Source organism: Lagenorhynchus albirostris, chromosome 5, assembly GCF_949774975.1.
Source record: "Lagenorhynchus albirostris chromosome 5, mLagAlb1.1, whole genome shotgun sequence".
Lineage (NCBI taxonomy): Eukaryota > Metazoa > Chordata > Mammalia > Artiodactyla > Delphinidae > Lagenorhynchus > Lagenorhynchus albirostris.
Window position 1 is genome coordinate 5,672,109 of NC_083099.1, and position 25,442 is coordinate 5,697,550.

A 25,442-nucleotide genomic window follows, 5' to 3' on the forward strand; every position below is an offset into this window, starting at 1 on the left:
ATATTCGGCATTGGTACAAAGCAGAAATTACCCAAAAAGGAGGTGTTGTTAGTCATTCTGCAGCTGTGATATGACCTTGGGAGAAACACTGAAACATTTTGTACATGGCCTTATCAGTGTCCCATTGGAAACATTGTTCTTGTTTCGATAGGAACTTCACATTCTGATTACCAGCAAGGCCAATTTTTATTTTCTCACAGTACGGTTCTTTTAGAATGGGGTAATGCCACTACACGTCTTTATTCAGTTTTTAAAGTGTTCCATAGCACCTAATCAAGAACATTATTGCTTAATGATGAGTCAACCCATGATTTAGTCAATCAGCGAAAAATTGACTGAAATCCAGAGTCAACATGTTTTTATGGGAAGTTCTAATTAAATTTGTTTATGAGACTTTCCACTATCTGTTGGGTCTTAAAGATCCAGCAAACCATAAGAGCATGTGTTCTCCAGTAGCTCATAATCTGGAAGAGACAAAAGAGAAGTGAACAGTAATTCCACTCTGATGAATAAATGAGGACATAACGGCATGTGCAGAAGCAAGCTTTTTTTAGACAAGTTGGAGAAAACTTCCAAATATTGTAAAAATTAAATTGGGACTTGGAGTTTCATAAAATTCTGTTCAGGGAAAAGCAAAGGTTGAATGCAAAGAGAAGGCTGAGGGATAGAGATTGATATGAATGTTAAAGTATCATCCGTATGTTTGGTTTTCAATAAGTGATACTTTTCTCCCAAAGCACCCCAGTGGAAATTAAAATGCAAATTAAATCAATAAGGGACGTTTGAAAAATCTGGAACATTGATAAGAAACTTTTTAAAAGTATATATTGGTAACATTCAGGATTGGCAAGGATGAAATGAAATGAGCAAGCTCAGAAATTGCAGAAGGGAGAACAAATCACTATAACATTCCTGGCGGGTGATTCAGCAATTTGCATGAGAGATTTTAGAAACATTCAAATCAGTCCAAAACATTGGACTCCTGACTCTACTTCTTGGCGTTTATACAAAGAAACTAATCAACCATGTATACAAAGGCTCATACATGAAGATTTTTATTGCAAGTCATTTACAATAACTGAGAGACTAGAAACAATCTAAACATTTGTCTGGACAAAAAAGGGTAAATACATTATGGTACAGCCACGCACCAGGACACTTTGCAGTCATGAAAACATGTTTGTGAAGAACATTTAATGACACAGGCAACATGCTTATAATATCATAAGGACTTCAGTAGAGTATAAGAACATGCGCTTTAGCCTCAGAGAGACCTAAGTGCTTGGCATGTCTTTGCTAACTATCCATATAGCCTGTGAAAAGTTACTTAAGTTATGTGAGCTTCAGCCTCTTCATCTATAAAGTGGGTGAAATAATAGTACTCACTCCATTGTTGCTGTGAGGGTTGATTGGCATGACATGTAAGGAGTTTAGTGCCTGACACCATTGTAAGGGCTGAATAAAAGACATGATGGCTGATGATGCTACACTTTCAAGTTGCTCTTTTTCTTCTGTCTCATAGAAACGGTTATACTGCCTCTTACTGCTCTCAGCTGTTATTTGTATGTCTTCTGTCACGTTTAAAATGAACTTGTTTGGTAATAGCCTAGCGTATCCTTATATTCTGTGTGCAGAGCAAATACTAAAGGCTTCAGACGCCCACAGCTATTAGATACCTTCTAGAGAATTTTCTGATCTTTGACTTTTTCTGGATATCTACCTTCTGTGAAATTCGGTATTATGTTAACCAGTAGGCAATACTTATAGCACTGCTGGGTTGGGGTGGAGGTAAAAATAATAGCAAATAACCTGTGTAATTCTGAGTGCCAGGCATTATACTTATACACAGGCTAACTCATTTAATTCTCATAACATCTACGTGAGACAGGACTGTTACTATTCTCATTCCACGATGAGCATACTGGAGAGATGAGATCATTTGCCCAATATCGCACAGATAATTAGTGCAGAAGCTAGAATTCAAGTCCATGTGGTCTGGCCCTGGAATCCATAATTCATTAACACGCTAAACTAGCTTCTAGGGAAACTGGACTGTAAAATCCATTAAGGCAGGCACTATAGCAGACACACGTACTACTAAACCTCCACGTCCTACCACTGTGATTGATACAAAGTCACAACTCAATACATCTTGCTCAAAACCTAACTGACTGGCCAAAATGAAGAGGGTGGACATTGCACGATCCAAATTCAGTCTGTAATCATTCCAGAGCTGCCCATTACCTTCTGGGCTCTCAGGTCAAGTACCTATATGGAAGCAACACCATAATACAGTCTCTCATCGTAACAGCTGTCATGCTAGAGCATCCCTGTTTGCGGTGGGAACATTATTTACCAGCAGTGTGGCCAATCATTTCTAAATCTTGGAAACAATCCACCTAAAAGAATAAGATGACTTGCAAGTTATTTTTCTTGTTTTCTCTGTATAAATACTACAGTTTTATCTCCCCTTGCTCCAAATGTTTGCTAACAAAACAAATGTGGTTTTTGTCTCACTTCATAGAAAATTCACAGCTTTGTGATGGCATGTGGCCGCAGATCTCAAAGCTGAGAGCATGATTTTGGCTCTCGTTTCCTGTTTGCCTGACTGAATAATTTATTACAACTACAATTTTAAAATTCCTTAGAAGCACGAAACATTCGTTGCCAGGAGTACAACTGCTTTCCATCCAAAATGCCAGCGTTTCAGTGTGTCTTGCAACATTTTAATTACTTTGCTTATGGAACCAAATACATGCATAAAATACTGAAGGCAAAGGAAAAGTCTCCCTCACCATAATTACATCTTGCAAAGGCTTACTTACATTTTCGTAATCATTCCAGTGTTTTTGTACAGGGAATTTTACATGTTAAATGGAAAATTATACCTCCATAAAAGCCACCGCAAATTAGCAGCTTTAATATAGCATTTGAATTCTTGGTACAGTGTGCTGTTGATTCTGCCATCAGATCACCCACTGATTGTTTGAAAAGATAGATTTGCTGCAGCAACCTGTTAAATTTGAGTTATTGCCAGAAGATTTGTTGTCCTTTAAGGTAGCATTCTGTTTTCAAAGCAAGTCCAAGCTCTACAAACTGTTTGTCAGTAGTTTTAAGAAGCTCAGAATTTCCCCATGTGGGTAGCAATAGCTGTTTCAGCTCATAATCTTTTTTCCACAGAGGATGTAGAGATAGGCTGAGCTCTATAAAGAGAAAAGAAGAAAAATGTTCAATCAGATTCCTGGACCTACATTTGAGTCAACTGATGAATTTATATATTACCTCTAGTATTAGTGTGCCTGATAGACTTACTGGGTTTACACAAAAATATAATATATGTAAATTATATATTAAGCACAAATATGATTACTAATAATTACATATTTATAGAATAGAATGGAAATACATATTTGCTCCTAAAATTAATGTTAAGGAATAGAAATGAGTAGAAATTAAAATAAAGATCAATTCTAATCTCACTACCAAGAAAAAGGCACAGTTAACATTATGAGCTCTTACTAGGAAGTTAGGTAGATTCATGCTCTGAAGGTATACAAAATGGAACGTGATTTCTAACTTTAAATTTGTGAATAGTTCCTTGTTGTTTCTAATTAATCACTGGTGTTGACCAGACCTTTGTTGGATATAATCATGAGAAGAAGTAAATACCACACTTGTTCCACTGTCACTAGATTCCCTAAGATGACAGAGTAATTTAAATAGAAAATCAGGGATTTCAGCTTAGGGATTCCTTTTTTTCAAAGAAAATAAGGACCCCATAACAGTTATTCATATGTGACACATCCCTGTTAATTGTTAAGAAAGATATTGATTAAAACCCTTTAAAATAATAGCAGAATATTGCATTTGGGGCCAGGGTAAAATGTACCAATTTTTGTACACTCCCACTTAAGATTTGTCTTCAATTGAAGCTGAAAATGAAGAAGATAAGGGAGAAATTGTTGTGATCTGGTGCTGGAAAATTTGCACAGAAAGCTTTGCACTAAATCAAGCACACACATGAAAGCTCCAGGGAGATGGAAGAAGAAATAAATTCTCACTCAACAGCTTGACATATACAGAAGTGTGGAAATAGCAAACGTTGTACCAAAAAAGATACTAAGTTATCAAGAGGCTCATTTCATGTTACCTGGGCCAGCTAAGGCATTTAATGGGATTAAAATGAGGAGAGCGTTCAAAGTTAATTAATTACATACTTACAGACTGGAGGGTTTGCCTCTGTGTGTGTGTGTGTGTGTGTGTGTGTGTGTGTGTGTGTGTTTGTCCTAAGAACATTCACCCAGTGCTTCTAAGGGTCCGAAGAAAATAACTTTCTGTATGTAGGACTGTGTGAGAAATTTGAAGCATATTTCAGCATTTATTCAAATCTTTGTTCCAAATCCAAAATACCTTTGGAAAGAGAGAATGATCATCATTTGCTAATAATTATCTTTTACATGTCTAAACTAAGAGGTAATCCACAAGTAATTGGTTTCCAACTCTTGCATCAGAACATTATGTCAGGAAATTATGACTGTATCTCCATTTGATTATAATTTGGAAAATGGCAAACACATTGGACAGATGCATCCTGGGTGACCAAAGTCCCATCTAAATCAAGAATGAAACAAGTTGGTAGAGCCCCTGTGCAGTAGGTTGAACCATATGGAATGGAGATCTGTGACCTACAAAAAGAGCAATTTCAAAAACAAACAAAAAAAAAGAGCGGTTTCACATGGTTCACCCCAATAGTAGTTGTGTTCTATAATATGACACTGCTCTTCACTCCAACATGACATTATTCGTTATCTATTGCAGTGCAAGAAATGATTCTGAAATTTAATGATTACATTTATTATGTCACAGTTTCTATGAGTCGGGAGTTCAAAAGTGGCTTCGTTGAGTGGTTCCACTTCAAGATCTCTTCTGAGGTTACTATCAACATATTGGCCTGGGTTGCAATTATCTGAAAGCTTGAGTGGAGCTAGTAGATCCATTTCCAAGGTGGCTTACTCACATACCTGGCAGGTTAGTGTTGGCTGTTGTCAGGAGGTCTTAGCTCTTTGCCACAATGGCCTTTCTACAAGACTGCTTTAGTAGTGTCCCCACTATATGGCAGCTGGGTTAACCCAGAGCAAGACATCCAAGGGAAAGAAAGGAAGTCACAATGCTTCTTATGACCTAGTCTGGGAATTCAGGCACCATCATTTCTATGATATTTTATTCATTAGAAGTGAATCACTAAGTCCAGCCCAAAGTCAAGAAGGGGAGAATTAGGTTCTGCCTTTGAAACAGAGGATTATCAAAGAATTTGTGGACATATTTTTAAACCACCACAGTAGCAATGGTTACTGTCCATGCAAACATATATGATTGATACTCATACGACATTTCCAATACAAGTTCCTTTGTTCTAAGGCTTGACACATATTTTTCCACCCCGGCGTTCTCCATCTTTGATTACTTATCTCTTCTTCATCTGGAATCTTCCTGCAAAGACTTCACTCTTCTCTCTTTCTCTTCTAAGCATTTTTGCCGAGATGGAGCATCTGAAAAGTAGTAGTTGTTTCAGGGGCCTAAGAGACAAGTATTACTGAACTTTCCAGATTAGAAAGTACACGTTTTACTGGAGGAGGGCAAGAGTTTTATTCCTTCCCTATTTATTTCAAACCTCAAAATCACACATTTTGAAAAGAGCTCCTCCAACAGCTTGTTACAGGAAAGCCTCCTTATTGTTGACCAGAGTTAACTAAGTTGTTCAACTTACTTACTAATTAGCTGTCAAGTGTTGGGTAAGGAGTTCAGTCTCTAGACCTCAGGGTTCCTTACCTCTATGGTAGGGTTGTCTAAGGTGTTATTTGATAGTAAAAATATTGTATGGTTATGATTAAAGTGATCTGTGGAATTACATGTACATAGTGTAAGAGCAGAGAATTTTATTTTTTTCCTTCTGGTTAGTGCAGTTGTACAGGACAGGGACAAAATCACTCGTACCCCATTTTATTAATTTTTGAAACTTGTCCAGAAAATTCTCCAGGCAAATGAATTATCAACTGTGGATCATTTGGTCAAGGGGACTACTGGAAAAGAAGTTCAGCATGTACTAGAGTCTGTCAGGACTATTATCTGTTGTTCTCTGAGTCATCGTGTCCGATGGCAGGCTCCTGGAGCTGGTGAACCTGGATCCTTGGGAGCTCCATCCAGAGCAAATAAACTTTTACGCCTAAAGTTCTGATTTTGATGTTAACATGAAGCAAGTGTGTTTTGTTTCTTCATAGATTGTATGCTCTTCTAGGCTGTGTGTGTAGAACTGAGGTCAGTTGTGTAGGATACTTTTATGGTGATACTGAACATCTTAAGATAGCTTTCACATGCCATCTAGGCTTACTACCCAGGAAGGCTTTTTAAAGTGTTAATTTGCCAATTCGTGATTATCTTACTGATTACACTCGAGGGGAACCATCTAGAGGCATAATTAGGGAAATGTACTCACAAAAGAGTAGCTGGATAAAAGGGTAAATGGAAAGTTTTACTAATATCCATACTGGTCTAGAGACAAAGGCAAAATCTGATTATAAACATATGAGTCAGATCACAAGCAAAATCTCTAATCTCAGAGAAAATTTAGCATGAGTTTAAGTCACACAAGGGCAAACACATCATAACCTATGTTTGCCAGTGATGGCATAGTTCCTGGATTATTTGCCTCTCTCTTTCCAGGAAAAAAAAATAAGCAAAGGAAAAGTATGTATCATATATAAAATACTACAATATTATCCCTAATTTAAATCCTGCTGGTACATAAAAAGAAACAAGATTGAGTTATTTGTAGTGAGGTGGATGGACCTAGAGTCTGCCATACAGAGTGAAGTAAGTCAGAAAGAGAAAAACAAATACCGTATGCTAACATATATATGGAATCTAAAAAAAAAAAAAAGGTTCTGAAGAACGTAGGGGCAGGACAGGTATAAAGACGCAGATGTAGAGAATGGACTTGAGGACACGGGGAGGGGGAAGGGTAAGCTGGGACAAAGTGAGAGGCATGGACATGTATACACTATCAAATGTAAAACAGATAGCTAGTGGGAAGCAGCCGCATAGCACAGGGAGATCAGCTCGGTGCTTTGTGACCACCTATAGGGGTGGGATAGGGAGGGTGGGAGGGAGACACAAGAGGGAGGGGATATGGGGATATATGTATAAGTATAGCTGATTCACTTAGTTATACAGCAGAAATTAACACAACATTGTAAAGCAATTATACTCCAATAAAGATATTAAAAAATAAATAAACAAGTCCTGCTGGTAAGAGAAAACACCTGTTTCTTTAGTACTTATTCTTTGACAGGTGCTTGATTAGGGAACGTGTATACATAAGTAAATAAGAAAGGGACCCTGTTTGCCAGGATATCACCATCTAGAAACAAGAGAACCTATCAAAGGAGTATAAAGCAGTGAAAGAGTTTCCAAATACATTTGGGACATCTTACCTCTGGAAGTGATAAAATAAGCAAACAAGCAAGCAAACCAAAAAAAAAGAAACACAGAGGAAAAAATAGTTTATGCCTTCATATGGAAAAGAAGACTGGAAAAACTTTGATTTATTATTTGTTTATAAATTGTATGGTGGTGGCATTATTAATATCTGTTATTTCTGATTCTTGCCTTTGGCTACATTAACTTTACTACTAAAGGGGGAAGAATTGCTGGGTAGTTTGCTTGTTCTTCAGCAACATCCATTCTGCTCATTGCTTCAAAGATATACATGGCTGTTGAGTAATCTTTCAGTTATACACACATCCCCCATCCAACCTCCTTTTTTTTTCTTTTTTTTTTTCCATGTTTGACATTCTCTCTACTGATTAATTCTTCAATTCCTTGGAAACCAAAAGTAATCAATGTCCAAAGGGACTTTATTAGCTATGGGAGAATGTAAGTGACTGCCATTATCCCACAAAACTTTAACATACTCAGGCTTTAATTGTTTAAAATCTTTTTTTAATTGAAGTTTAGCATACGTACACAAAATCACAAATCATAAGTATACAATTCAATGGATTTTCACAAAGCAAATATACTCATTGTAACCACCACTGAGTGAAGAAGGAGAATATTAACAGCACCCACAGCAGCCCCAGTAAATTAATTCCTCTTTAATAATAATGATAGCTTCTACCCATTTTTGAATTAAATAGCATGAATGCCACATGTACTCTTTTGTATATGGTTTCTTTTTTATCATAGTATATTTGAGTGATTCACTGATGTCTTTGCCTGTGGCAGTGGTTCAGTATTTCTCAATATTAAATATTTTCCATTATATGAACATATCAGAATGTCCATTCTACTGTTGATTTGGAACTATTATAAATAATACAGACATGAACAACGTAGTCAGTGCTTTTTGTTCTTACTGCTTGTATATAATACATCTCTTTTGTTCCTCCCTGCACCTTCCGTCTGTTTTGCCCTCTGTGCTATAGTCTATATATTTTCTATTGATCTGTCTTCTAGTTCACTCATCCTATCTTCACCTGTGTCCCATCTCTCATGCTATGATTTTATTTTATTTTTAGATTTTATTTATTTTTTATACGGCAGGTTCTTCTTAGTTATCTATTTTATACATATCAGTATATATATGTCAGTCCCAATCTCTTAGTTATTGTATTTTTCAACTCAAAAGTTTCCACTTGATCATTTTCTTATTTTCTGTTAAAATTCTCCACCTGGTCATCTATTTGCTTGAAGAAATTAATCACAGTTATTTAAACATTTCATCTGATAACTGTATTATTTGTGTCACTTTGTATTTCCTGTCTTTTCTTCTGGCTCTTTTTTCTTCATATTTTAAACAAGTTTGGTTTCGTTGCCAGTCTTGCATATGAACAATTTTAATGATGATTTACCCTATCCTCTGGAAGGCCAAAAAGAGACATAGCACCTAAATCCAATCAGATCTTGAACTGACTGGATGCTGCTTTACAGTCTTGATAAGGTCCAGTCTACCCATGGTTAACCTTCCACACTTACGCTGTATCCCTCCAGGGGTCCCCGTTAGAGCCTGTAGGGTATTTTAGTGCCATTCCTCCTTGGAGGTCTTGAAGTGCCATTTTGGTCTTCCTAGTACTGCGGGAATGCTGAAAACTCCATGCTACACTTTAGTCATGTTAGCTTCTCTTCATGTATTTTCTGCTTGGCTCCTTTGCACCTCTCCAAAGTAGCTTAATCAGGTAACGACTCAATGGGGCAACAGGTTTTGAGTGTTAGTCTCACTTCTGTGACCCTCATTCATCACTGGCATTACGGTCAATCAAGTCCTAGAAGTCTTGTCATACCAGAACTCCAATGTTTGTTTCCCCAAAGGCTGTGAAATCACCAAACGCTCTTCTGTGTTTTAGGACTCTCAGCAGCTTCTACCCATCTGAGTCACATCTTTGGCATATGTCAATAATGTCCCAAGGAGAAAACCAATGTGCAAAAAATTTAGCTTACCTTAATAAGAATTGCTTCTTTCCAAGATCTTGCTTTTCAAAACTGGCTGCTTCAGCAGCTCTCTTGTTTCAAATCCAGTGTTTAAATTTTCATTCTATTTTTTATTCTTAGCAGCATTATTGGTCTCCTAGAAAATATCTCAACATACCTGGAAGTGCAAGTTCCAGGCTTGAATTTTTATTTATCCTATATTTTAGAATAAATACTCATATGGTAAGAAGATAAAGCTGTTGCCAACATTTAAGACGGTAAATTAGGGAGAAACGAATTGTCTTCACATTAGGGACTTTTAAGGAATTTGCGTAAAGTAGACCAAATATGATTTCCTTGCCCAAGACTGAAATAGGTCAAAGGAGGCCAACATTACCAAAGCTGAAAAGTTAAAATAATGGCTATTACAGTTTCAGGGTTTAGATTTTCACAAGTACCCATTTTTCACAAGTCAAAGATAAAACTTTTCTTTGTAGAACATATGATGGACAGTACTTTTCACAAATATTTGACCTTATTTTTTCCCATCACGTTAACATTTTTATCTGTTTATATGTGTTCTTTTAGGTGTGTGTCCGTGGTTTTCTGCTCTAAAACACACAGGCAAACTCATACATTCACATGCATATACATGCACACTTATTCTAAAACATCGGAAGGAAATATGCTAGTTGACACCAGTGGGTTTATGTGTGACACTATTAATTAGAGTAATCGAGAAATCAATACAATGAGTAGCTCTGATTATGGAGCGTGTGCTGCATGTTATAGATCTGACCCCGTCCATGAAATGCTGGAATAATTAAACTGAAAGCCACAGATGCATCTTTACTAACTTAAAGCTCTTCATTTCTCTGACTTGTTATTGGAAATGAAGGTGACTTTCCTTAGCTTTGAAATGTCAGTGAGCTTTTGGAATTTCCTACACATTTAGTTTGTTTTCCAAAGAAACCACCAGCTTTAGAAGCTGTGCCAAGTATTTAGGGATGCTCTTTAATTCATTCAAGTCAGTAATATAATTCTACCTGAAGTCCTGTACTATAAATTATTGATCTCATCAAATCCACTGAGGCAGAGTACTACTCAATATGGAGGAAACACAAAAGTGTAAGTCTGTATTTCTACTGCTGAAATTCTAAATAACATTAACCAAATTTATTTAGCGAATTTAGCAAGATTCCAAAAGAAGGAAAAAAGGAATGGATACTTGTTCAATGACTCTCTACCTTCTCGCCATCAAAGTACCTTTTGTTTTTATATAATTTGAAACTTACAGAAAATTGGCAAGCATAGTGCAAGGACCTCTCAGATGGACTTTACCAACATTGACTAATTATTTACATTTTGCCCATTTGTTTTATTGTTATCCTTCCTTCTTGCATCCTCCTTCTCTTCCCTCCTTGTTTTTTGAGCGTTTTGAGGGTTGTTGGAAACATTTTGCTCCTTTACCCCTAAATACTCCAATGTGTCTTTCCTAAGATAAAGGGTATCCTCTTACAACAGAACAGTTATCAAAATCTGGAAAGTTAATATTGTTATAATGTTACCAAATCCAGGGTTCATATTCCAGTGTGTCAATGAATCCAGTGATGTCCCCTGTAGCCATTTATCTGCCATCCAGGGCTGAATCTAGGATCATGCACTGCATTCATTTTCATGTTCTTTAGACTTTTATTGTGAGACAGTTCAGCAACCTTCCTTTATCTTTCTTTTCTTGACGTTTGTGAAGAGTACAAGCCAGTTATTCGGAAGAATATTCCTCAATTTGTATTTCTGACCTGAAACTTGGTTACTTTCTGTATGCCCTGGTAGAATATGTCTAGAAAAATGTATCAACCTTGCTCACTTGTGTTTCCTTATTACTAGGACTGCGTCTTGGAGCATAATAAGTGCTCAGTAATTGATTTTTGAATAAATGAGTGCTTACAGGTGGCATGAGCTTTAGGCATATTACTTCATTTTGAATCCCTGCTACAACTTTTTAATCTGATTATTTTTAAACCCACGTTGCAGATAAGAAAACCTAGGATCAGAGACTAGTTATCACCCAAATTACACAAGCTATTAACTTGCAGCACTGTGATGGGAAGTGACATCTCTCTAGGTCAAAAATATCTTCACATTGTCCACACTCTCTTTTTTTTTTTTTAAACATTTCAGGTTTGGTTTTGTTTTGTTTGGCCATACTGCGCGACTTGCGGTATCTCAGTTCCCCAGCCAGGGATCAAACCCGGGCCCCAGCAGTGAAAGTGCTGAGACCTAACCACTGGACAGCTAGGGCATTCGCCATGTCTACACTCTGCTTGAGTACAGATTATTCCATCTTCGGAGCATCCTCCTTCCCAGTTCTAGTGTCAACTTTGGTATTCATTCTGCTGGAAACCTTCTAAGGGTTAACCGTAGCTGAGTGGAATGAAATAAACCTAAGGGCTAACATTATTTTTATCTGCTTGATACATGAACACGTGCATCTTCCTAAATTCAGTAGCTTCTAAAGCTGTTTCAGTCTCACATTGATCGTCTCCAAATATAGCCTATAATAAGAGAAGAAATTACCTTTGAACAAGAAACAAGATATTCTGTTGCTTCAAAATTTTTGAAATTGGAGTTTCATCTTATTTTCTTTTTTTGAAGGACTAACTGTAGAGCAAGTACTTAAGAAGAATTCTTGGAAGCAAGTGTTTATGAAGAGCCCCAGGGATTTTTTTTTTCCATTTGTGAAAATCTTTTCACTTTGTTGAACACAGAATGATGTTAACTCCAGGTTTTAGTGGATGAAAGATACAGAAAGAGACAGAAAATTATGTTTCATATTTGAAAGAGTTTAAACGTGCTAATCTCGGTTATTTTATCCTGGCTAATAATAGTTGGTCCATTCTTTACTCAAGATTACAAATTGATTTGTGGACCAAGTGGACTATTATACAAAATTGAATTAGAAAAGTTAAAAAAGGGGACTTCCCTGGTGGTGCAGTGATAAAGAATTCGCCTTCCAATGCAGGGGACATGGGTTCAATCCCTGGGCAGGGAACTAAGATCCCACATGCTGCAGGACAACTAAGGCTGCGCACAACTACTGAGCTCGCGTGCCTTAGTTAGAGAGCCTGCGTGCCACAGACTACAGAGCCCATGTACCCTGGAGCATGCACACCCCAATGAAGAGACGGTGAGCCTCAACAAAGATCCCGCGTGCTGCAACTAAGACCCGACACAGCCGAATAAATAAATAAATAAAATAGATAAATATTTTAAGAATTAAAAAAATGAGTTAAATAAGAATAGGGATAATAACTAACATTTATATACCATTTATTGTATTTCAGGCACTGCACTGAACACTTTGTTTAAGCTGATGTGTATGGCTTGTTTTATAATCTTTCAAGCAATATTTGTCCTTTTTGCATTAATGCTTCCATGATACGTTGTATCCAGAATAGTATATAACGTAACATTAATATTAGCAACCATTCTAAAATTGCTCGGCTTGTCATTATATATCTGCTCTGAATTTGTCCTCTTATTTTGATCAGCATCATTGCCAGAACTGTCGTTCTCATTTATACTTCATTGCTTTTAATGTATATTGTTGGAATCCTGGGTATACATGCCTTTTTTAATTACCAAAGAGAAGAAGTACATAACACCTCTTAAAGAGATCTCTTGAATGTTCATTCATCAAAGGCAGATGAATAGAGACATTATTTGACCACCAGGGGCAGCAAATTATTAAAAATGTTTCTAGAAGTGGAGTTCAGTATTTTGATTGGTATAGACTTTCAGAATGTAGATTCAACGTAGAAAATTTTATATGTGACACTATGTTCGGATTCTTAGGCAATAAGGATATTAATTTGGATATGGATGGGAAGCAATGACTAGAAAAAGCAGTAGAAACTCTTTCCCCTCCTTATCTATTTTTTTCCCTTTTTTAAAATTAATTTTTATTGGAGTATAGTTGCTTTATACAATGGTGTGTTAGTTTCTGTGGTACAGCAAAGTAATTCAGTTATACATATACATAAGTCCACTCAGTTTTAGATTCTTTTCCCATATGGGTTATTACAGAGCACTGAGTAGAGTTCCCTGTGCTATACGGTAGGTCTTTATTAGTTATCTATTTTATACATAGTAGTGTGTGTATGTCAATCCCAGTCTCCCAATTTATCCCTCCCGCCTTCCCCCGCTGGTAACTGTAAATTTGTTCTCTACATCTGTGACTATTTCTGCTTTGCAAGTAAGTTCATCTCTACCATCTTTCTGGATTCTACATATAAGCGATATTATACGATATTTGTTTTTCTCTTTCTGACTTACCTCACTCTGCATGACCGCCCTCCCCATTCGTGACTACTTTTCCACAAACTGCAACACCTAGATCACTGATTATAAGCTGAAAACCTGTCTTCAGTGCTGCTCTCCCTCCTTCCTGACCACAGCCTCCACCCCACCTCCAAACACACCATACACAGAGCCAGTGCCGCCCCAGGCATGAAAGGTGCCTGATGACCACTCTTCTTCCAAGTCATCACTGCAACAGCGCTGTAAGCGGCACCGCCCAGTTCAAGCTTTAGCCGCCAGAAAAGCAAATGAACATTTTAAAGGATTTCTAGACAAAGCCTACTGAACCTCTTGGGGCAGGACTATTGTGGCTCTTTTTAAAAATCTTTTCCTTTATTAAAGTACAGTTGATTTACAAGGTTGTGATACGTTCAGGTGTATAGCAAAGCGATTCAGGTTTATATATGCATATATGTTCGTTTTTAGATTCTTTTCCGTTATAGGTTATTACAGGATATTGAATATAGTTCCCTGTGCTATACAGTAGGTGCTTGCTGTTTATCTATTTTTAAAATTTTTTATTGGAGTATAGTTGATTTACAATATTGTGGCTATTTTGATCTTTTAAGCCAGGATGGGACTGTTGAATAAAAGATACTCCTTGGGGCAAGAGACTGCAGTTTAACAAAGAGTTGCCAAAGATATAATATAATAAAATAATATAATAAAAGACTAGTTGTAAGAGATGATCTTGGAAAAAAGTGTTTTGTGTTCAAATAATTAAAGAAATGGGTCGTTACCCTATCTCCCTCACACATTAGACTAATAGTAAGTTAGTCTATAGTAAGATATCTTGCAAGATCAAAATCAATTTAACTTTGTTTAATGAGACGTTTCCCTGGTACATATTAATTTTCCTTCCTGAGGAAACACACTTTTAAAACCACAAAACTATGAAAATATATGCAAGACAAAGAAGGTATAACACAGAAAAACAAAATGATCATCAGACACAAAAAATTATATTTCCACGGAGGGCTGGACACCTCACCAGCTAACAGAAATGGCCAGTAGCCAGCGTCAATATTGTACCAGATTTCTCTTCTAGGAGCTGAATTGCTGGGTTCTATCTGGAAGGAATCAGTACTTCCAAGTTGTATGTTCTTAAAAGAGAGATAAGGAACCCAATGTTCTCTACCATTTATTTAAAATCCAGACGAAACCTCTTTCTCAACATCACTTTGCTCACCTTTGAAATCCCTATTTATCTGCTTCCCTTTTTGTTTACCACCAGGATTTAATCGAATACATCTCATCTCTTTCCAGCAATAAACATTTTCTGCCTGTTTTTACGTTGCCCATCATCATCTGTTCTCTCCACTTCGGTGAGAAGCATCTTGGTGGGATTTTTTTTGGGGGGGGGTTGTTTGTTTTTCAGTTTTCCAAAGAACTTTTTTCTTTCTATTCTTTTCCATTATGGTTTATCACAGGATATTGAATATAGTTCCCTGTGCTATGCTAGTCCAAAACTCCCACTCCATCCCTCCCCTACCCCACTCCCCCTTGGCAACCACAAGTCTGTTCTCTATGTCTGTGAGTCTGCTTCTGTTCCATAGATAAGTTCATCTGTGCCATATTTCAGATGCCACATATAAGTGGTATCATATGGTATTTGTCTTTCTCTGTCTGACTTACTTCACCTAGTATGATAATCTCTAGATCCATCCATGTTGCTACACATGGCATTATTTCATTCTTTTTTATGGCTGAGTAATATTCCATTGTGTGTGTGTGTGTGTGTGTGTGTGTGTGTGTGTGTGTGTGTGTGTGTATCACACCTTCTTTGAGAAGGATTTGAAAGACACTCTTATAACCATGTCTCACCCTGCTTTCCATTCTTTAGTGTCTTCCTATTGCTTTTAGGATTAAGACCCCATTCCCTAACCTGGCCTACAGGGCTCAGGATGGTCTCTTGACAACCCAACTCACCTCTTTTGGGGTGATCTCTCACTCTTACTCTCTTCCTTTTAGTCACATTTGTCTTCTTTCAATTTCTTGTAGGTGCTATGGTCCTTTTCATTCAAAGTTCTACAAATGTTCCTCCTCTTTCAAAATTGTTCCTCATCTAGTCCACCATGCTCTCCCATTAAATAATGGGTTTGTATGTATTCTTCAGAGTTAATGTCTCCAAGAAAGCCTTTCTAGCCCCCAGATAACTTCAGAACCCCCTGCTATAAATAGTCACTGTACTGTCTGTTTCTACACTGTAGTATTGGTCACAATTTTCATCTAATACGAAATTGTCTAATTCGTTATTGAGTGTTTGTCTCTCTAGAATTAAAGAAAGGCAGAGGTAATGTTTTTCATCAGTAAATCCTCAAGGTTTAGCACTTAGTAGCTGAATGAAGGAACAAAAGCTTGGATGAATGGGTGGATAGATGAGTGGGCAGATGGATGGATGGATGGTGGTGGGATAAATGGATAAGTAAACTAAAACAATGAATGTATATATGCATGAATCCTTGTTCTATAAATATATGAACATACTTGGACTCTGAAAGATAACCGAAGTTTTTATTACTGAATACTTTTGTTATTCAACAATAATTTCGTAGATGAGCTCTCTTCACCTCTCTTTCTTCAAGTCAATTTACTGCAGAAATATAATTTTTGTAGACTTTGGAACTATAACGTGAAGCTCTCCTTTCTTTCATGATTTTTATTTGTATCTCTCATGTATTCTAATGTAAGGAGGAGTTACCTTCTCTTGCTCTCACATACTTCAACTTTCCATGCCACACTGAATTTGGAGTAACTTTTTTGCGGGGGAGTCATGTGTATGTTTGTTTGTTTTTAACTATTACCCAATGTTTGGAAGCTGCAATCAGTTCACTTCAAAAATACCAGGGAATCAATTATTCATCAATTGAAATATAACAATGTAATGATATAACGTGTGTGGTCCTACACATCTTAGACATCTTATAGTTCTAGACAAATGAAAGGCATTATAATTCCAATGCAAAATAAACTCATTTAGTTTACCCTTGTAGTTTCTTCTACCAGAAACTTTTGCAGCATTGGAAAGGAAGGAAATTTTTGCAAGGAAATGTCGAAAAATTGCAAGGAAGTTTTTGCAACATTGCCACAATTTATTTCATTGCAGTTGAACCAGTCCTACAGTTACTTAGTATTTATAATTAAACTGGCTTATTTTTTAAAAGGGTTTTTGACAAAATACCTGTTGTAAACCAAAAAGAGAAAAAAATGTTAACTTAAAATTTTGTGAAGTCCAGTGTTCTGCAAGTGTGATATGAAATTGGCCAAATCGATGACAGGAAAAATGATCCCTTAAGTAAGTTCTCATTCATTCATTCATTTAATAACTAGTTACTAAGACCTTTGACATGCGAGTCCCCCTCTAGGGGCTGGCAAACCGAAAATGAAGAGGACAGAGCAGGCTTCCACCCTCTGTGGAGCTCACACCCACCTTGTGTAAGTCGTGTGATCCTTCTGGGTCAGGTTCTCTATTTTGTCATGGAGTGAGGGAAGCAGTTAGATAAGCTGCCTTCCAGGGTCCCCCTGTCCCAGGCCAACACACTGGCCCAATGCTGCTTTTCCCTGTGCCCATCTTGGGTCCAGCTCCCATCCTCTGTGGAAGGAAACTGGGTGACACAGTCCCCTGCATCACACTGATGGGCTCTGAGTACTTCAACTCCTGTGACTCAAGTCAGGGAAGGATCCTTAGATGGTTGTTTCCAGTGCTCTGAACGAATATGGAAATGAATGCCTTAATTGCCTGCATCCTGAGCTGGAGGGGGAAGAGAGAGATTAAATTTTGACTCTCTCACTCTTTCATCAGAAACACTGTGATATTTTATAACTTTATGAATTATTTTCTGTTATCATTTTGGCTTGACCAATGGGAAAAAACTCTTGAAGGAGCAATTGCATTTCTTTAACTGCATTCAGCATGTCCATTTGTTTTTGACTATTCTTATTGTCCTATTTGAAGTGTGCTTTTTCTATCCATTGGAAGCACTAAGCTTAATTCTGATTTGCTAATTAATTTTATTTATTTATTTATTTTTGGCTGTGTTGGGTCTTTGTTGCTGCACACAGGCTTTCTCTAGTTGCAGTGAGCAGGGGCTACTCTTCGTTGCAGCGTGTGGGCTTCTCACTGTGGTGGCTTCTCTTGTTGCAGAGCACGGGCTCTAGGTGCACAGGCTTCAGTAGTTGTAGCACTCGGGCTCAGTAGCTGTGGCTCGCGGGGCTTTAGAGCACAGTCTCAGTAATTGTGGCACACAGGCTTAGCTGATCCGCGGCATGTGGGATCTTCCCGGACCAGGGATCGAACCCGTGTCCCCTGCATTGGCAGGCGGATTCTTAACCACTGTGCCACCAGGGAAGCCCTGATTTGCTAATTTAAATAAAATTTCGGAGTGATGAGAAGCACAGAAAGCTCACAATGTTGAAACTAAATTTCCGACTTGGATATCGTATGTTATTTGTGATACTGTAAGAGCAAAGGCATTTACATAACTGAACTATTGGTTGCAAAAATCACTTTTAAAGTGGCTTTATTTACTACCTGAAATAAAAACATCAAATACTAGAAACATGTATTTTATGCTGTAATCCCAGTAGGTGTTATCTTATAATGTTGCATTTTGAAATCGCAGGGCTTTAGAGGAAGAACATTATGGTTTCCATTTTTTTCTCCTGATAGAAGATGTAACAGTGTTTCATTTACTTTCCATGCTTTCTTTTCCTTGTATTATTTGTAATGAAAAAAACTACTGGCACATTACTGTGGTAAGAGAGAAAAATACTATTGTAAACATTCATAGTTTATATTTAGTTCATTTTCTGATTGCTAAACCCCAAGCCATCTCTCTCCGGCTTAGTATTTACTTGGATTTTTATTTCAAATACAAAACTTTTGCAATAATTTGGCAATGTAGGTTATCCAGTTATTACATAATTTGATAACAGACTCAACTTCTACTCTGAGCTTATCTTACAGGTGAAAATGTTCATTTTCATTTACTGAGAGGAATTGATTTTTTATTAGATATACAGCTTCTTGTCATTGACGATAATTATAATAACAATAAGAGTTCCCATTTGTTAGTTATGTTACACATGCCCAGCAAGTTGACACTATATAAATAATGTCTCATATGTTCTCACAGCAAGTTTATGGAGAAACATTGTTATTCCCATTTTAGAGATTAAAGTTTGAGTTCTGATCTGTCTGACAGCAGAGCCCATGTTCCTGACCTCTGTAGTCACTATCCAATGTCCCTAACTACAAAATACAGGTCTTCTGACTGTGATCAGCTAATAAAGTGATTTTGCCTGTCATTTGCGCAAGCTGGCATTCTTAGGTAGGGAAGATGAAATGTGATCCACAAGGCTTAGTTGCATTAATTTTGAAAACGACTAAGGAGACGAGGATTTTTCGGAGAGGAGAGGTAAGCCTGGTCCTTGCTCATTGTACATTTCAATGACGTAGAGGAGTTTTTTTTTTTTGTTTTTTTTTTTGGCGGTCCGCGGGCCTCTCACTGTTGTGGCCTCTCCCATTGCAGAGCACAGGCTCCGGACGCACAGGCTCAGCGGCCATGGCTCACGGGCCCAGCCGCTCCGCGGCATGTGGGATCTTCCCAGACCGGGGCACGACCCCGTGTCCCCTGCATCGGCAGGCGGACTGTCAACCACTGCGCCACCAGGGAAGCCCAGACGTAGAGGAGTTTTATTAAAAGAGAATGTCTCTATAGCTACCTTGCTCCCCTCACCTTCTCCTCATATGTGCATGAGTCTGTGCCCGTGGTCAAGTGTACAGAGTAGCCCTTGGGCACATCAGGGGTGATCTGGAGAATCAGGGTGCTGATTTAAAGCGAACTGTTTCATCAAGTACTGTCTGCTACCTGCACCCACAAACTAGTGGTCAATTAGTACACTGAACGCAACTACTGCGTTTATTATTGGGACGTTTATTTACCAGGAGTGTGATGGTGGTGGCGGCTGGGCTACAGATGGAGAATGGGAGGAGAAAACACCAAAGCAAAGTGTTGAGCAGGCAGACCTAAATGCACTGTCTGTTAGTAGCTTCTAGGCTGTGAGGGGAAAATCCACGTAAGAGGAAGTGAGATGGAAATAAGGGGAGATCAGATAGCTATGTTCAGAGGCAGAGGTCAGGAGACAAAGCCCGCAGTGATTCCCTAAGCACACCGTTTCAGCAATATCTTCTTCTTTTTTTTTTTTTTTTTTCCGGTTGTGCTGTGAGGCATGTGGTAACTTAGTTCCCCGAGCAGGGGTCATACCTGGGCCATGGCAGTGGAAGTGCTGAGTCCTAACCACTGGGCCACCAGGGAATTTCTCGTTTCCACAATTTCTTATGTACTTCCCCTGGGACCTGGGCAGGCTTGTGCCGTGTGAGTTTATGGAGGTAGAAAAGAGCATAATTTTACTTGGAAAGCTGTTCAGTAGGACTGCAGCAGAGAGCTTTTTCTCCTCCAAGAATGTCCTCCTCTTCAGACGCGGATGAGAGCTAGGATGCTATAATAACCCCCTTGGACGCCGTTGTTTATAAGGTAGGAAGATTCATGAAGCTTAGTAATGGGACAGGATCTGGGGCTTTGGAATCAGGAAACAATCATCGTGTCTTGGAGTCATTACCAGAACAAAGTTGTCAAATTGAAGTGGAATTTTAAAGGAAGAGTAGAGTCGGTAACTACAATTACTGAATTAGGTCACTTGCAGGGTAAGGACAGCCTTAATGCAAGAAGCAATTAGAGTATCAAGACTCAGGATACAGAGTATCCAAAGATAATAAACCTTAAGTCAAGGTTTCATTGGATTACCCGTTGAGGAGAGACTGCGGATCACAGGATAAAATAGTACAGATTGCTTTCTGCTTGAGGTATGCTTTCACTGGAGGTCTGGCATTGGCCCCTGCAGCCATGCATCCCTCTTTCTGAAAGCAGGCTTATTTCATGATTATTTTGAGAGACCATGCTTAGCATAACACTCCCTCAAATGACCAGAATCCTGAACCACTCTTGCTCGTGTTTATTACAAGTGGAAGTTTCATCCATCACTGGGCACAGGTTTCTCTGGCATATTAATTGCTTTAACTGTGCCACCCTGTTGGTCAAGAACTCTGTCCTAATTATTGAAAAGCTAAGTAAAATGGAAAGTTTTTAGTTTTATTGGGGTAACTTCTCAGTTGTCTCCCTTTCAAATGTTTATAATTAGATCACTATAGAGGGTCCCCCCCTCCTTCCCACACCCAAACTTCATCATTTTGGAAGTTGCCTCATCTTCTTTTATTACTATAATACAATTTCAAAGTGAGCAAGAATATCACATTTTTAAAACAAACCCCAAATGATAGGATTGGACAGAATCAATACTACTTCTTAGGGAAAAAGTTGAAACAACTTTATAAAAATACAGAAGCAATTCCCCCACCCCTAGTCAATTAATTATTAGGAAATTAAATAAATTGAATCTTTTATCTTAAAGCTATCACTATTTATATTTACTCTAAAGGCAATGGTTTTGTAAAATCCAGATTTATGGGAATATTTGGTAATTTTATGACATTTTTAAGGTAATGGACACTATGTCAAATCAAAGTTTCCTTCTACATCTAGGAAATCAGCCTTTAGTAAGTGAGTAAGTCAAGCTTGATCATCACAGTGTTATTTCAGTGGTTTACTAAAGGTTGTTTGTACAAATTCAATTAAATGATTAGTTATAGAAACAATATTGAAAAACCGATGATATTCTCTATACATACTCCGAACAGGTTCAATTATGTTTTACAAAAAGAGAGTATACTTCCTACTCTGGGTGGAGACCTGTCCTCTGGCATGACTGGAGGACTCCACCAGCCTTTCTTATTCTCCAAGATCTGCCATCTTGGCAGGTGCTTGGATGCTTCATCTTTGGGCCATGTTGGAGCTGGAGACCAGGATGTGGCTTATGACTAGGGCTCAGGATGAATAAAGCTAGATACTTATCTACTAGTGAAAATCCCTCGAAGATATTCTCTTATCTGAATTATGGAAGAGTTAATTTTCTGTATCATCCCTGGGGCACCTAGCATGTGCTAGTACAGAACTGACTTGCAGTAGGTATCTAAGGCAGGATAAAGTTAACACTCCAACCACCATCACTGGGTGAGTGGATCCAAAATGTTCAATTCTGTAAAATGTGAGTTAGTGAAATGGCCAAGATGAGCCTACACAGCTGACTGGCTAGGAATTTGGGAATATATGGAAAATTTTAGACAAATCTAAGTTCTTGTTTGGTTTGCCACCAATTAGGGATGCTTGCTTGCCCTGAATTAAGTACTGATAGAGATGACTATGGATCGAGTGGCTAGCTGGAGCTTCCTGGCCACCATCAGAGCCTTAAGGAATCACCTGTTTAGTTGATACATGTTTGCTAGATCTGGGGCGATGGGTATGGGAGAATGTTGGGAATGAGAGGACCTGTCCTCCCTCTCCCCTTTTCTTTGGGTGGAGTTACTCGCATTTCCACCCAGCCTTGTTTCCTTTTCATGTCCTCTCCCACAGCCACAAGAAAATAGGAACGTTAAGCTGCCACCTCCTTTACCACCCTCTCCCTCCAGCCAATTTGAGAACAGAGTCAGGAAGAAGAATAAGAAGCCAGGCACCAACAGCAGTGCACTCAAATGTGTGTTATTGTGCATGTGTTATGGGGAGAAGGAAGGATTTCATCTAGTCATTTTCCTTTGTTTGAGAAAAGAACTTGGCATGACTTTCCACAGTGATGCACCACTCATAGTGTCATCAAACTCAGGTTCAGCAGCTCACAGCTCAAGAATCCAATACTGAGAGACAAGTAAAAGGAAAGAAAGCTTTCTTGAAGAAGCCAGCAGACCTGGGGAGAAGGTGGACTCACGTCCCAAAGAACCAACTCCCAGTTACCCATCAGGGAGCAGGAGTTTTTAAAGGGGAGTTTCAGAGGTGTATAGGCAGAGGGAGCACGCCATGTGCAGAACAGCACAGTCAGCTCCAACAGTCATTTCGAAATCGGTCATGCCGTGGTCTGATCAGTGTCATCTTGGTTGTTTTAAGTACAGTTAATCTTCAGTTCCAGGGTTGGTTTGTTCCCATTTCCTTGAGGCCAGTTCTTGGAATTGTGTAAGATGGAGCGGTTGATGTCATGGCTACAGTCTGGTCATCATGTCATTAACTCCTTCCACCTGATGGGGGATTCAGTATCTGCACAAAAGCTCAAAGGATATGGCTCAGGGTATTATCTATAGCCCTTGAGGAGGGACTAAAAGTCCTTGACTTTGTTTAGTGGCCAACCTGATATTTTGTCTTTTGTGACTGTTTTCCTTTGTTTCTGCATTTTCTCACTTCTTTGATTAAATTTATTAGTTAGCTAAAGTTTTTCTACAGACAAGAGGCAGGCAGAGGACATGGTGGGGGGCGAAATCTGTCCAGGGAAGGCTCCATAGGGTTCGGCTCCATTATAGTAATAGGATACGAAAACCTTATTTGATGATAACAAAATAGCTTGCATTTTCATGATAAAAAACAATTGTGTAAGGTCATGGTTCCCAAATTATATGCAAAGGTGTTTCAAAGCACTTTGGTAAACTCACAGGGGTGTCACCAGATATTTTAAATTTTTTTAAAGGCAACACAGCCTGTCAGACTTTGCATACACCACTTGGTGGAGGCTGTTCACAGTTTCAGTACTACATCACGTAATCACTTTTCATGATGTCATAGTTTTGCAAAACTTAGTTTTTGTTATCTGCTGTGATTGGAAGCAAATAGAACACAAAAGTCAGTGAGGAACAGGAAACGATTGTGAAGGTGTTCAATCAATCTTATCCCAAAGTTTGTGAAAATGTTTCAGACTTAAAAGAGGCATGTGCATCCCATTATTAAGTAATTGCAGTGAATTAAGAATGAAGTAAAAATAAAGTTTTACTTTCATTAATATCTATTCTTAATCATTTTGCTACTAACTTGTTAGGACATAAATATTTATTAAGTTGTTTGGCCCCAAGTGCTTAGTAGATAGGACTCATATATTTCTTTTGAGCTGGGAATATCATGTAAAAATTAATAAGACACTAAAAGTACCACAAAATGAAAAAGTTTGGAAACCTCTGGGTTGAGGAGTTACTCTAATTCCTCTTTAGATCCCTGTGAGTCAATGAAATAACTGAAAAATCTCCATTATGAGAATGTATCAAAAACTGTAATTTTGAGTAAATTATTGATCCCTATGTGGTTACTTGAAGCAAAAACGAAAAAAAAACGGAAATGGATTACTTAAAGACAAATTCCAACTGCTGTGGGTCTGTATGGGAGGAATAAATTTTTCTCTACCCTTCTAGGTTCTTCTCTCTGTTCCAAGAATTAAATTGACATGAGACAGATTAACTGGAGAAAATCACACAAAAATTTAATAACATGTACACATGAGAGAGACCCAGAAAAACTGAGTAACTTTCCAAAATGGCTGAAACCCTCAACTTAAATACCATCTTCTACTAAAGACAAAAGAGGACGTCTGGGATAGTGGTTTGGGACTTCAAAATGGAGGAAGGAAATTGACATGAGATGGAAAAGCAAATGTTTGGTAAACAAATGGTTGCTGGACCAGTGGGACACAGAGAGGAATTTTAACAAAGAGACTTTGTTAGGTTCCTCCCTGTCTACACATCTGGTTCATACTGTACTTACCTATGGTGATGCTCCCTTCCTGGAACATGTCCTCTGTTTACACTCTTTTAGGGAGTTAGAGGGAAGGTCAGTGTTTCTCCCTGAGTCTTTTGGGTCTTGAATGTTTTCAGCTCAAAATAATCAGCATTCAAAAAAGACCTTTGGAGTGGAGAGTTTTGTTCCCCTATGAGTCAAACATCACTCAATAAAAATGTGTTAAAATTGAATATTCAGCCTTTGAAATTTTCATTGTAATTAAAAGATCCTTGTCATAGCAAATAAACTGAGGCACAGAGAGTTTTATTTACACAACAAAGCAATGAGAACATTGTGACTCAAAATTGTGTGTTTTGATGACATATGTCATGGCTTTATTATTTTCTTAATGGAGATGGAGGGTAGCTCTTATCCTGTAATTAAGTAAGGTAAACTCCAATCTGACTTTTTACCTTAAGCAATTCAATTAGAAGTAACTTAAGAGTACCCTTCTGGGGGCTTCCCTGGTGGCACAGTGGTTGAGAGTCCGCCTGCCGATGCAGGGGACACGGGTTCGTGCCCCGGTCCGGGAAGATCCCGTATGCCACGGAGCGGCTGGGCCCACGAGCCATGGCCGCTGAGCCTGCGCGTCCGGAGCCTGTGCTCCGCAACGGGAGAGGCCACAACAGTGAGAGGCCCGTGTACTGCAAAAAACAAACAAACAAAAAAAACAACTAAAAAATAATTAAATTTTTAGAGGGTTTATTTTAATATGCAATAAAAATAGGTCCAGTATAAAGACCCTCTGGGTTCACCCACAGCAGAGCATTTTTCTGGAAAGCAAATAGTAGCAATAGCGGCAGAAACCCTAATTTAGACTGGAAGTGAGGGCTAGACTTGTATGAGAAGGCAGTCATTTAGTTTAGAAGTCCTTCAACTATTTGAGATCAATAGCATTCAAATATAACCACACTAAAC

At 38.2% G+C, this 25,442-nt stretch overlaps 1 protein-coding gene and 1 pseudogene across 2 annotated transcripts in view; one reads left to right on the plus strand and one right to left on the minus strand.

Moving 5' to 3' along the window:
• Positions 1-13,812, minus strand: part of LOC132520753 (serine/arginine-rich splicing factor 11-like) — a 59,036-nt pseudogene extending 45,224 nt beyond the window's left edge.
• ZNF385D (zinc finger protein 385D) overlaps positions 1-25,442 on the plus strand; it is a 941,851-nt gene that overhangs the window by 352,153 nt on the left and 564,256 nt on the right. The gene's annotated exons all lie outside the window — the stretch shown is intronic.